The 13882-nt window shown below is 33.5% G+C and overlaps 1 protein-coding gene across 1 annotated transcript in view; it reads right to left on the minus strand.

Moving 5' to 3' along the window:
- The window catches only part of LOC124543931 (lysine-specific histone demethylase 1A), a 336248-nt gene that overhangs the window by 287013 nt on the left and 35353 nt on the right, over positions 1 to 13882 (minus strand). The gene's annotated exons all lie outside the window — the stretch shown is intronic.

Raw genomic sequence — 13882 nt, forward strand, 5'->3', positions numbered from 1 at the left:
GGCGTCATCTATCAAAAACGTTAACGAGCTCAGATGCCGCGGCAATTTACAATCACTGCGCATCAATAATATAGCATGATGTTGATGAAATATCAAAAGCTGCTATCTAATTTAACCCGTGAATAGCGTCGAAACAGTGTCTCTTAAATGCATTCACATCAATATAAAAACATACAAATTTACGATGACTTTCGACAAACATAATTTTAAAGGAATTATTTATGTTCTCATTATTTTTTATAGTCATTTATATTTATATGCATAATATTCGAAATTGGTTTATTCTATGTTATTAGTGTTTCATCGTATTTCTTATATATAGGTTCATTTTGGGAACAAGTTATGCGTCACACGTCGAAAATATATTTCAATAAATATAAGTGTTCATTTTATATTACTCATAATGTATCATGTAAGGCAATTAAGGCGTAGTAAAGATTATTATGACAAGTATAACTGGCATCAAATTACAATTTATTATTATAGCCCCCAATCGAGGTTTCGACTTTCCTCGCGACACTACCGGAATTCAATTAATTTATACGCTTATTGAATGTAAACTACATAATAATAACCGTCGTAGTGACGTAGAAATAATTTATTAAATATTCTTAGTTGCTCTCCGAGCATGAGATAGCGAAGGCTATTTAAACCTATGAGTATTCTTAAAGGTAGCCGTAACGTGAGTTCAAACTTGGAGCGCTTACAGCTGAATTATTGTTTTTGTTCATGAGCGGTGAATGAAAACATCGTTAAAAAAAACATGTGTCGGTTGTATATTTGTCACTACAATACTATATTAATACTAATAAAGATTATACATTGATTTGATATATCTTGTTGACTATTCAATTCATCGGAGAAAAAGTGTCACTTGTACATTTAATCCAATCTTGTAAAAATACAATTTGTACATGTTTGTGAGAATATATTTGAATAATGAACAAATATTCTCATTTGATTCTTTTTTTTTTAATTTGTTTAATTAAAAAAGGTTATAATATAAATATATAAAATTAGACTCTGCCAGAATGAAATAAAAAGTACATAATCCGTCCCAAGTCATAAAACTCCGTAACAAAATGACCATACCCTTAATACCAACACATGACACGAAGATGATAGCTGCTTTATACCGTATAAAATAATTAACGGAGCGAAATCCTCTTGATGTTGAATGCGCCATATGTTATGGCCATTATTCCGTCTGAATAGAATTTTTCGTTTTACGAACGAACAAATAATTATCAGTCCTAAATATGTGAGACCGTTAACTTCCTATAATTATTATTTTTTATATAATACTTTCATCCCCTCGTTGTATTTTTTTAGAGAACACTATCATTTTAAAACGTTACTTTTCAATATTTTAATTAACGTTCCAATTGACGCAAATAATTCGAAAAACAAATTGTACTTAAACAACTAATTTCTTTATTAACTTACTATCCTAACTTAGTATTGAGACGTGTTTTTGAATATTAATTGTGATATTAGATTCAAAATAGCTGGCGTACAAGTCACTCTAGTATAAGATTGTAAGATCTAGATTCAACAACCTACGGATTACTATCCATTCTAATTCATCCTTCGAACACGAACATAGCAAATACAAAAAATATTTAGAACTATAAATGATCCTTTAATGTATTTCTACAGTGAAAAAAATGAATATAAATTACGAATTGTTAACCAGTACACAATTTTGATGTAGCTGTGTGTGTTGACTTAGGACGTAAACGTTGATTACAAAGTACAAAAAACAATTAATGACAGCGACAATAGCGCTGTTAAACATATCAACGATACACAGCATCTGCGTTGCGACGTCTACTACGTTTAAATAATCACGGGTGGTCCCAGCGGGAATCTCTTACAATACCCATAATTCAGTGATTCGCGCAAATGTTAACTCTCGTGATTATACGACGCGACATTCAATATTTTATCCTCGACGAGGAAGCACTAAAGCAATTTTAATTTCACATTATATTAATACACTTCAATGACGTAACAGGAAATAATAATTTCAACTGTGTGTAACATAAAGTGGCCTACGTAATGGGATAACTAAAAAAGATTGCGTGATGGTAAATAAAATAAGCTTGCGGTCGGTTTCAATTTGCGCGAACATCGCTCGTTAGGACTCTAAGAAGCCAGCATTAAGAGTACTGGCTAATTTGTAAAATGATTTTCAAGCCACGCTGTCAGAAAACGTTAAGGTGTAACGAAAGCTTGTCGCTACCATGAAACGTCGTATGTACAAAATCTTTTCCAGATTTTAAACTGTTAATTTTTTTTATTATTTTCTACATTTTTATTTATGGATGATATATATAGAAAAATACGAATATTTTACAAATAAAAAATTAAAACCTTCACATACAACCTTTAGCTTTGGCTGTATTTGGCTTTTGTATTATAAATGTTTTAAAAGAGTAACTAAGACGTTTTTGTATGATAGTAACTTCACTTAACAGAGTTTGTAAAATGTCGATTCAGAATGCTTGTACTTAATGTAGTATATTTTGATTGATTGACTGATTCATACTACTTTTGATCACTTTCACTTGCTTTTTTAAACAGTATATTTAATTTAAACTATGGAGCAGATACAATGCTCCATAATTTGAAGATAATTTATTTCCAATTGATACCAATTTTTTTTTTTCTAACGAACCTTAATTAATTAGAAACAATAATTTCGTACAAACTCCTATTTTCAAAAATAATACATACTACTTGACGTCCACAGATTCGCTCTTAAGAAGTTTAGCGTCTTAAAAGTTTGCCATTTTCATAATACATACATAAAAAGTAGGCTACGTCCTTTTTTGGAATCCAAGCTTCATACAAAACTTCATAAAATTCGTTTAAGTGGTTTGACCTTGAATGGGTAATATACGAAGTTACGTTCGAATTTAGAATATCAGCAAAGATTTACTAAATAAATCAGACAGAGATTTTTAATCCACGTATGTACATAGCTAAATTAAAACAATTTACCAACATATTCGATGGTTCAATTTAAGTCAAATTATTCGACGTAAGCTAAAATATAACCTATCGGAGAAACTTGACTAATTTGAAACATAAGTAGTTTTGAGTAATCCCCCTTTGAAGACATTCATACTCGTATATAATTTAATTGCAACTAACTAAACTACACATTCGATTTCAATTTGTATATCATTTAACTTTTCAAAACCAATTTTAAAACTTAATTTGTTTTAATATTGCGTGCTACTGATATTGCGTGTGATGAAACTTTCGACCAAATTATAGTTTTAACTTTTATATCGCAGTTCCTTTCAATTATAATAATTTTATAATTAATTTAAATGATAAAAAAATTACCAAAATGGCCCAGTGGTTAGAACGCGTGCATCTTAACCGATGATCACGGATTCAAACCCAGGCAGCACCACTGAATATTCATGTGCTTAATTTGTGTTTGCTCGACGGTGAAGGAAAATATCGTAAGGAAACCTGCATGAGCCTAATTTCATAGAAATTCCTCCACATGTGTATTCCACCAACGCGCATTGGAACAGCGTGGTGGAATATATTCCAAACCTCTACTTCAAAGGGAGAGGAGGCCTTAATTCAGTAGTGGGAAATTTACAGGCTTTTGTTGTTGTTGATAAAAAATTACATACATTTTCGCATATACCAACATGGATTTGAAATTTCGAATTTCGATGAATATAGATAATATATCCGTATATAATATGAGCTACATTATACCGGTTTCATATTCGGTTATGGATACGAAATTATTACGGTTTATCCAGTTGTTTCGAATAGTTACGGATATCAGATTATTTAGAAATTGTAACAGAGAATCAAGATAATAACTTGCCTTTCTATGTAGACTATCGAATGAATATTTAGTATCAGGCATAGCACATATAAAAAAAATATAAGCTGAAGAATATAATATTAATACTATTAACTAATATATTTAAGTATATAACTATGTAACAACAAAATTATTAAATATTTTTGAAACGATTCCGTTACGGTTCCGTATATATTTATATATCCGATGATTACGGTTTCACAGATAAAAAGCTAATAAAATCTTAATTCAAAATTGTTTTGGCTTCAGAAAACATTATTAATAATTTTATTAAGATTGTGAAGTTGGTGCAGATTTTTGTGAGAACCTAACACACGCTCATACTATGCTACCCTTAAACAGCAATAAATCTGCAGTATTGGCTATGCGCAGTGAAGATCATTAATTAAAAAAAAAAACCGTAACTTTGACTACCTTACTTAAGATTTCATTTAAAAAAAAAACTATTTCACAAAGACATATTTTGTATAACATTAATGCATTGTAGACAAACTAAGCGTAAATATAATTTTCGAGAGTCAATTTAGTTCGCTAACGAGATTGGATGGAAGGCGGGAGGTTGATTAAGTTCCATTAGGCGGCTCCGCGCCGAGTGGCGACATTGCACAAACGAGGCAATAGACCACAGCGTCACGCAAACAAGTAACCAACTCAAAAGCACCTTTAGGGCCACGGAGGGACCCCGTCAACGACTCCAATTTGCTAACGATAAATGCGTTAATTATCGTCACTTCATGTTTTACAATGCAAAGTAAATTTGTATTGTAAATATGACGCGACAATTTTTAAATTAATTTAAATAATTCTAGAACATTCCAATTCGAATTTTTAGTCATTTCAGAAGGTGACTATAAAGGAGTAATTGTCGAAAATTAACCTAATAAAACGTTAAAAAATTTAACAAAACAGTATAAATTCAAATAAAAATCGGAAATACGTACATTAACTTTAGTTAATTTCCTACAAAATTATCGAGATGATTTTAGATGAAAATAAATTAATTCCAAACCGATTGTAATATTAGTATTAAAAATAAATTTGTATAACTCCAGCCCGGGCGTAGACAAGACTTATAACTAAATAATGTAACCTTGGGCAAGCCTGTCAGGATATGTCATATATTCTACTCCTCCTCTCCCTTTGAGGAGAACGTTTGGAACATATTCCACCACGCTGTTCTAATGCGGGTTGGTGGAATACACATGTGGCAGAATTTCTATGAAATTTGTCGCATGCAGGTTTCCTCATGATGTTTTCCTTCACCGCTGAGCACGAGATGAATTATACAGACAAATTAAGCACATGAATCAGCGGTGCTTGCCTGGGTTTGAACCCACAATCATCGGTTAAGATGCACGCGTTCTAACCACTGGACCATCTCGACTCTTAATTCCTTTCACTTATTAAATATTCTATAATATTGGAATTCCATACATCATTTACCTCTATTAAGTAAATTATATTTTATTAATAACAATTAAAGTTAACGAGATCTTAGTGACACGTTCGAAAACGTAATAATACAGGACAGCATTACATACTAAAACACACTGCTAATAATTCTCTCGCCGATACGCGAAGTAATGCAGGCGTTTTAGCAGATGTGGCGGCATCCGATACAAGACGCTCTATATAATTGTTAAATTTGCATCCATAATAATGGCTAACGAGCAAGATTGCGATCAACCAGTTCGCGCCACAGCGACAAGTTGATTGGAATCGATCGCAACCGGCCTTTAAACAAAGTGATTCCGATCATATCGATAACATTGATACGAATATCGATAGTTTCCCTCACTATTTCACTATTCGTGATATAACGTAATGTGACAACTGTTTTACTAACCGTATGAATACAGACTAATATGATAAAGCGAAAGTAATTTTATATATATATATATATATATGTCTGTATGTATGTCTCTTTGACAGCTAAACCTGTAACCCGATGAAAAAATGACGGTAGGGAGCAAGCTTGATCCCAAAAAAGGGATACATTTCTCTAATTCCTGATGGTTCACCCTTAAAACGCAAACGAAGACTCGGCTGATAACTGGTATTGTATAGACTTTCTTTTATAAAAAAGGGCCGCGAACAGAAAATGGGACACCGGCTGATATGTACCAATACTTATAGATTTGAGACAGGCCCGTTTCAACAAACAAAGTAAGCTTTATATATCAGTGTAGATAAACAGAGAAAACACTGAAAAAGTACACACATAAAACCAATACAAAAAAAAACTAATAAAATTCAGTAACATCCCGATAAATTTAACGAGAAACTAAGTCCCTAATAGAGCATCGAATGTTTTATCGACATCAGACACGCGAACACTAATCGTAGCGAGCGATAGGGATGGGTCGCACTAATTACAGTTATTAGAGAAGTTGCTGGACCCTCGGGAACATGGTCACCGATCTGAGGGAAGCGTCGCGCATGCGCTAACTTTATTTGAATTACAGACGCATGAATGTACATGATTAATAACCACTGGGAGTCATTTAACTAGTATTTATATTAAGTCACCCCGAATATCACATTTACACTATGTATTATCTAAATACGATCTCAATTAGGGATACGTTTATCAATTATAAAGTCTTATATGTCTAGATTTACTGCACACTTTATTACTTTAATTAATTCGAGACGTGTAAGTAGGATTTTTTAAAGATATTTATTTTATTATAACGTTGGATATTGAGTAGATTTAGAATAATATTTTGATAGAATTATTCGACAGAGAGCTGAGACAGTTTATTTGATAGTTTTATCACGTGTCCACGTAAATCTCAAGATAGTAAGACATGATCAAAATTATCCAATTATCACTAATCCAATCCAATACGTGTATGTATGTAAATTTTAAACTACAAAATTTCAGTGGAGATTTTCATCAATGAACGGAATAATTCAAGATAAATTTTATTATTTGTATATATATTATTATATATACGTGCATATTAGAGAGAAGACGAGAGCTTCAACTTTCCTAGGCGGAGACAAACAATGGTGTTACTTTTGATATTTGTTCTTCAATTGTAATATTAAATATAGATCCTTATTGTACTATGTGCTGTTTATGTGTGTGTATGTTTATAATTAACATCGTAGTCGTGAAGGAAAATGTCGCCAATCTGCGTGTTTCTTAGACACTCTAACATATATGCAAACTAGGGTAGTAGTATTGGTCCGCACGTCACAGTAGTATGCGCAAGCGATCCTGTGATGTACCCCGAGCCCCACATACCTCCCCTGTAAACACATAATGTGGGGGAAACGCGTCATTTGTTTTTCCAACGGATAAAGCAGAGTATTAATTCAAGAAGGTAAAACAAATTCCAGGTCTTCTTGATAGAACACTTTAGGAATAGTACTGAATATTAATGTGGCATCAAGAACAATAGCCATTTAACTTGAAACTGCCTCTTGTTTAACCAGTTTATCTCCAATCGAACAATAATAATAATAATAAAGTATTTATTCAACAGTAGTAGAATTCGAGATTCCAGAATATTACAATAACGCCCACACGGTTAAATTTAAAGTATTTAAATACACTTTACGAGTTAAAACGCCGATTACTGAATAAATATGCAAATTAAATAACTTCATTTTAATTGTTACAACTACAGTAATCTAGTTTTCGGCCTTGCTAGTGCTAGAGAGAGTTTTAGGTCTTAGGGACAAAAAAGTAGCCCATGTCTGTCCTCAGGGTACTTGAATGCTTTATGCTAAATTGATGACTTGTGAACGCAGACAAGTAGGCAGACAGACAGATAGAGGGAAAAAAATGTCTATGCCTATGTCTTTACTCAGCGTTCTAGAACGCTTCATGCTAAATTGATAACTTGTAAAAGCAGAACAAGCAGGCAGACAGAGAGATAGAGGGACAAATAAGTCTATGTCTATGTCTTTACTCGAGGTTCTAGAATGCTTCATGCTAAATTGATAACTTGTGAAAGCATAACAGGCAGACAAACATACAGACAGCGGTACAAAAAAATTCTACGCCAATATTTTTACTAAGCGTTCTAGAACGCTTCATACTAAATTGATTAACTGGTGAAAGCACAACAGACAGAGTTACTTTGGAATTTAATATATCTGTATAAATTATGAAATTATATAATAAATAAAATAAGGAGACATTTAACATGGCAAACACACAAAACAACAGAAAAGCGTTTAAAGAGACGTACAAACGTTTGGACGTAAAAAAATAAATATAAACCTTTACTGAAATTATGAAACACGCACCGAGAGACAAAATTGCACGTGTAGCAGATGTGTTTAATTACTGAGCTGACAAAATCTCGGAAAGAGTTGAGCTTCATTACGAACACAATGGAGCCCGCGCTTCAGCGACGATAAGCCGACAGAGTGAAAGAGGACAATGGAAATGGTATCAACGTTTACTTTATTACGCAAACATTCGACTGAGTTTATTCTTCTTAATTTGACGTCATTGTATGGATTCTTTATATATATTTAGAAGAGATTGTCTTGTTTCTAGAACGAGTGTATCTTACGCGAAGATATTTTTTTAATGTTAATTGTATTTATAGTTTCCTTCTTGTACTGGTATTGGGAATTCTGTCATATTTTGCCAGCGACTCACATTTGAGCAGCGTCATGGCATAATCTCAGCAATTCTCAAGCAAAAGTAAAATAGCATTTTCCTAGCTGTAACCAACTACAAAAATTCAACAAGCTGGTGACTGGTACTTTGCAAATTATAGAAGTAATAAAATTAAATATTAATTAGACCTAGTATAGTATTGTCACTAGGAACACATATCTTTCAAAGAGTAAGTAAGGAATTAAGTAGATCCAAGATGGCTCGTACGTCGTTCGGGTAGAGGGAAGTGATTACTTGTATGTTACTACAGAAAACGACTGTAGAAGCACAGGTAAATTAAAGTGCACCCGATGTTTAGTTGCATCTATAAGGAATACAAACAAGTGCTTTTATTTATATTATATTTTTTATATGAAAAACTAAAGATGATACTTATGAATGTTCTGTATTGGTTCAAAATTTAAAAGTAATTACTCCCATGAGACTTGCTTTAATGTCAACAAATGCTAATTATTTCTTAAATCACGCAAATCCGAGGTGTCTGAACGTCAGCTGGAAACAAATCAGTATCAAAAAGATGAGTCTGGTTTTATTCCAACGTGTACTGACTCTACACGATAGGACGGTTATATTTACAAGGTCTCTCCGGCGCACGTATTGACGCGGCCAGCTCCGTAATACGCCTTCTAACAACGAAACTGTCGACGCGCGTCTGGCGTACGCTTTATAAAAGCGTACATTTGTGTAGCTCAGCCATAAACTACGGGACCTTTAGTTCTTAAAACGCGCGTTATTAAAACGTGCGCTTCGAAATACCTAATGCGTGTACCTTCCTTTAATCATTTCACTGACATTTTTAATTGTTCGGTTTATACGTTGGGGTAGAGCTGTGTGCAAACCCGTCTGGGTACTAAGCCACTCATCAGATCTTCTAGCGCCAAACAGCCATACTGGTTCGATTTGAAGGGTGATTTTAAAGGACGTTATTTATTAACTCTCAATGTTGGTGGCGCATTTGTGTAAGAAATGTTTATTATGTCTCACAGCGCCAATATCTATGGGCGGTGATGACCTTTCAGCACGAGGGACCAAACTAATCACGTGTGAGTAGTTACAACAACAACAGAAACAACAGCCTGTAAATTCCCACTGCTGGGCTAAAGGCCTCTTCTCCCTTAGAGGAAAGGGTTTGGAACATATACCACCACGCTGTCCAATGCGGGTTGATGGAATACACGTGTGGCAGAATTTCTATGAAATTTGTCACATGCAGGTTTCCTCACGATGTTTTCCTTCACAGCCGAGCACGCGATGAATTATAAAGACAAATTTAGCACATGAATCAGCGGTTAAGTAGCACGCGTTCTAACCACTGGGCCATCTCGAGTAGTTACATATTATTTATATTGGTCAAATCGACCTTTGTTTATACCATTTCTAATGTTACTCTATAATCTAAAGCAAATAAAATATCAACACGTTGCTAGCAACGGCCCGTAAAGCGACCGTGCAAGTTAATATTTGTTTTAATAATGTTGAAACATTTTATAAAAATATGAACCTTGCGTACAAATTAATTGCTACGTTAAACCTTTTTGACTGAGATCAGAAGGCTCGAGGCTTATTAGTTTAACAAGGTTCCAGAACCGTGGGGGTGAAAATTTGTAAGGCTACACTTTTGAATGCATGACATTTCATCAAAAAAAACTAAAACGAATATGCTTATTTCAAATTATGTATACGTATATAGATGTCTCGACTTTTTTTTACAAATCGACTTAAGAATAAAATTTCTTATTAATATATCTAAGTTAATCTAATAAATGTGAAATTAACTTCTACTGTTACCTTTCACCACCAAACCACTGTATTGAATTTGATGAAGAATGATTTGTTATGAAACAAAGATAAAGGTAACAAAGATACTTTTACTAGAGAACACAGTCTACTTTTTATGCCCAATACTTGACGACCGACCCATAAAAGACGTGTGAAGTCAATTGAATTAATTAGTGCTTTGTAATAAATACCTGTTTAAATTTAATTATTAATAATTACACTAGTTAGAACACATCGTTATCGTTTTGTTCTATCAACATAAACATAATTCAAAGAGGTTTTAATCCCCATAATAGAAAATCCTACGTTTTGCCAAGTTCAAATACAATACTTGTTATCAGATAAATGATAATACATATTAATATATACGGAACGGACAACATGAAAGGCGGTATGTGAAAATTTTGAGAAGTCGACACGTAGTCATCCCACGCGAGGTGTACGGGTAAGTGGGTGACTGTATACGAATATTGAATATCTCATACAGAACTCACTTATTATACAACAAACAATACTTATAAGAAACAGTTATTACTATTAAAATAATTACTTTAAAGCAAATTGTATAGTAAGTTCGTTTGGTACGACATTTCAGAATTTCAACAATTCATATAACTTTAATTTATATTTATACTATGATAGTATAAGCTAAAGTTATTTTGTTAATAAATTCTTGAAAGATAACTCTTGATACTAAATAATAACGTTCTTCTTTATTCAAATTAAGCAAAGAATATATAAAGAGATACAGTAATGAACATTAAAGTTATCACAATGCAGTTCCAGCGTATTCTGCCGAGAGCGAGTTCAAATTCCCGCTAGTTTTTTCTTTTTTTTATATGTTGCCCACTTCAAAAACCTTAGCGACAACAAAAGGTAAAGGTAAGGTTCCGTGGTCACCACCGCCCTACATCGCCAACGCTCCATCGAACTTGGAAACTAAGACATTGTCTACTGATAAGTAGTTGGTAGCAATCCAGACGGGCTTGTACCCCAAGGAATTGTAATTTCACAATTATTTCTATCTTTAATAAACAATGTCAACTTAGCGTAACTTAAGATGTTTCTTCCTTACGCTAACAAGTCTACTAGTATTGATCATCATGAAATTTCACCAACTCATTTTCAGTCTAGGAAATAGAGAAGTGATACGTGAATGAAGACTAGCAGATAATCATAGCGTGTTTCGCGAAATGCAATACCATATCTAATTAGAATATTAAGGAAAGTCAATTTCACGGATTACAATATTATTAACGATTTTTATGCGTTAGAAAGTTAATTGGTTTAGTAGCTGGACTGTTATACCAAATATTATGAGTATACAATTGCCGTGCTCACTTGCAACATAATGATAATGAATATCTCTACGTAAAAATCGATAAAAATTATATTAAATAAATGTTAGAAACGAGTTTTGTATGTAGGCTTTTAAATGTTAGTTTTTAAAAGCATTATCGCAGTTCGAAACATGAATTCTATAAATAACAGCCAAAAGCCTTACAAATGTAAACATACACAATTTAACATATCTTACGAACCACCAACATATGAAATAATAGCGATCCGCCCTGGCTTTGATGGTGGCAACGCTGATGCTTAATATATTAGTCTTACAATGTTCACTGCTTTTTCGACATTAGACAATACAAAACGCTTGTCCCTGCATACTAAATCTGTATAGCTTAGAAAATATTAATTTCAATTATATGCTGTGTACGGCAATATTAATTTATATTAAATCCACAATGTATTCAAGTTACATACTTAATTGGGTAAGGATGATATATTGCTTAAAATCGCTTCGAAAATCAGCTATTATTTCTTGTAAAAAGTAAAGAAAACAAATGTTTATTGTGTCTTATCACTAAGAGATAGATAAACACCATCGTAGACTTATTTGAAAACATTTTTAAGGTGCTCAATACTGTAGTACATCATTTTGTTCTATCTGGTAGGATTCAGCCAGCGTTCGCAATGTAAAAAAAAATTATCAGTGTTTCTCTACTACATTGTGCATGTATTATATATATAAACGATTAATTGTATCTCTTAAAAACTGCATCAAAAACCGTTGTGTAACTCTAAAGATCAAAGCATAGACAGGGACAGTGCAAAGCGACTTCATTTTATACTACGTAATGATAAAATAAAAACCCAAAAATAAAAGAGAAAATTCTGCAAGCACCGTTTGGCTTGAAAAACCCTGACTCGTTTATCGAGAATCAGGATAAAGTCTTCCTAACCAATTTCGGTTACGGTGACCATTCTCGAGGGAGACTAGCCAGCTGCAGAGCAAATATTAACGTACTGCGCACCGCACACTCTCGATTGCAATTTCCTCAGCTTCATAATCCGGAGGGATAGGAAAACGACACGACCGAAGAAAGATCAAGTGATCAAACTACCAATTCCGGTATATCGAACCCGGAACCTTGTACAGGGTCGTATAATCTAACCAATGGACCGAAGAGACAATTTCGAGAGATTTATAATGCTCGCACTATCACGCACCGCGACAGAGCCGATCCGATCGCATGCGTGTCTCGTTATCGCGCACGACTTTGCTAAATTAACTCGTTTTCTAAAGATATACGACGAACCGTTTAAAATCATATGTAATATTTAATCTTTATACATTACTAGCGACCCGCCTCACCTTCGCACCGTCACTTGATATGTATCGTTATATTATGACTAAATTTAATAAAATCGTTATAAATTGTAGCCTATGTGTTATTCTAATTTATAACCTATATTACTGTGAAATTTCATCCAAATTCATTCAGCAGTTTTTTCGTGAAAGAGTATCAAACATACGTACATATGCACACATACATCCATCCTCACAAACTTTCGCTTTTATAATATTAGTAGGATAGGATTAAGAGATGATTGAGAAGAAGACGGGCTTGCACAAAGCACAAACACGTACGGCTTTGTGCAAGCCCGTCTTGGTAGGTACCACCCACTCATCAGTCATTCTACCGCCAAATAACAGTACTCAGTATTGTTGTGTTCTGGTTTGAAGGATGAGTGAGCCATTGTAACTACAGGCACAAGGGACATAACATCTTAGTTCCCAAATTTGGTGGTTGACGATTTAAGAAACAGTTAATATTTCTTACAGCGTCATTGTCTATGGGTGATGGTGACTACTTTCCATCAGGTGGCCCATATTCTCGTCCGCCAACCTATACCATAAAAAAGAGGAGCATGACGTGTACACTAAAATAATCAGTCCACAACCAGTAACGAGTCATAAGGGACACAGGACTAAGAACGAATATCAGTAATTACATATCAAGATATGTAATTACTGATATTCGTTCTTGTGTCTTGACACAACATCATTGATATTCTAATTGAACATATTTCTCTTTATACGTAATTTCAAACCAACGTTACTACGCTAAAGATATCTATTAATCTCACGAGATTTACATTTACTACCTTAGCAACGTCCGAGTTCCATATTCGCTATAATTATACGGAAAACTAATTAAAACTATGAAATATTTAATGGAGCTTCTATTGACATAGATTACCTGGTATCAAGAACTATATCAAGTCAATACAACACATTTCGTGTTACA

The sequence above is a fragment of the Vanessa cardui genome, chromosome 3 (assembly GCF_905220365.1).
Source record: "Vanessa cardui chromosome 3, ilVanCard2.1, whole genome shotgun sequence".
Classification (NCBI taxonomy): domain Eukaryota; kingdom Metazoa; phylum Arthropoda; class Insecta; order Lepidoptera; family Nymphalidae; genus Vanessa; species Vanessa cardui.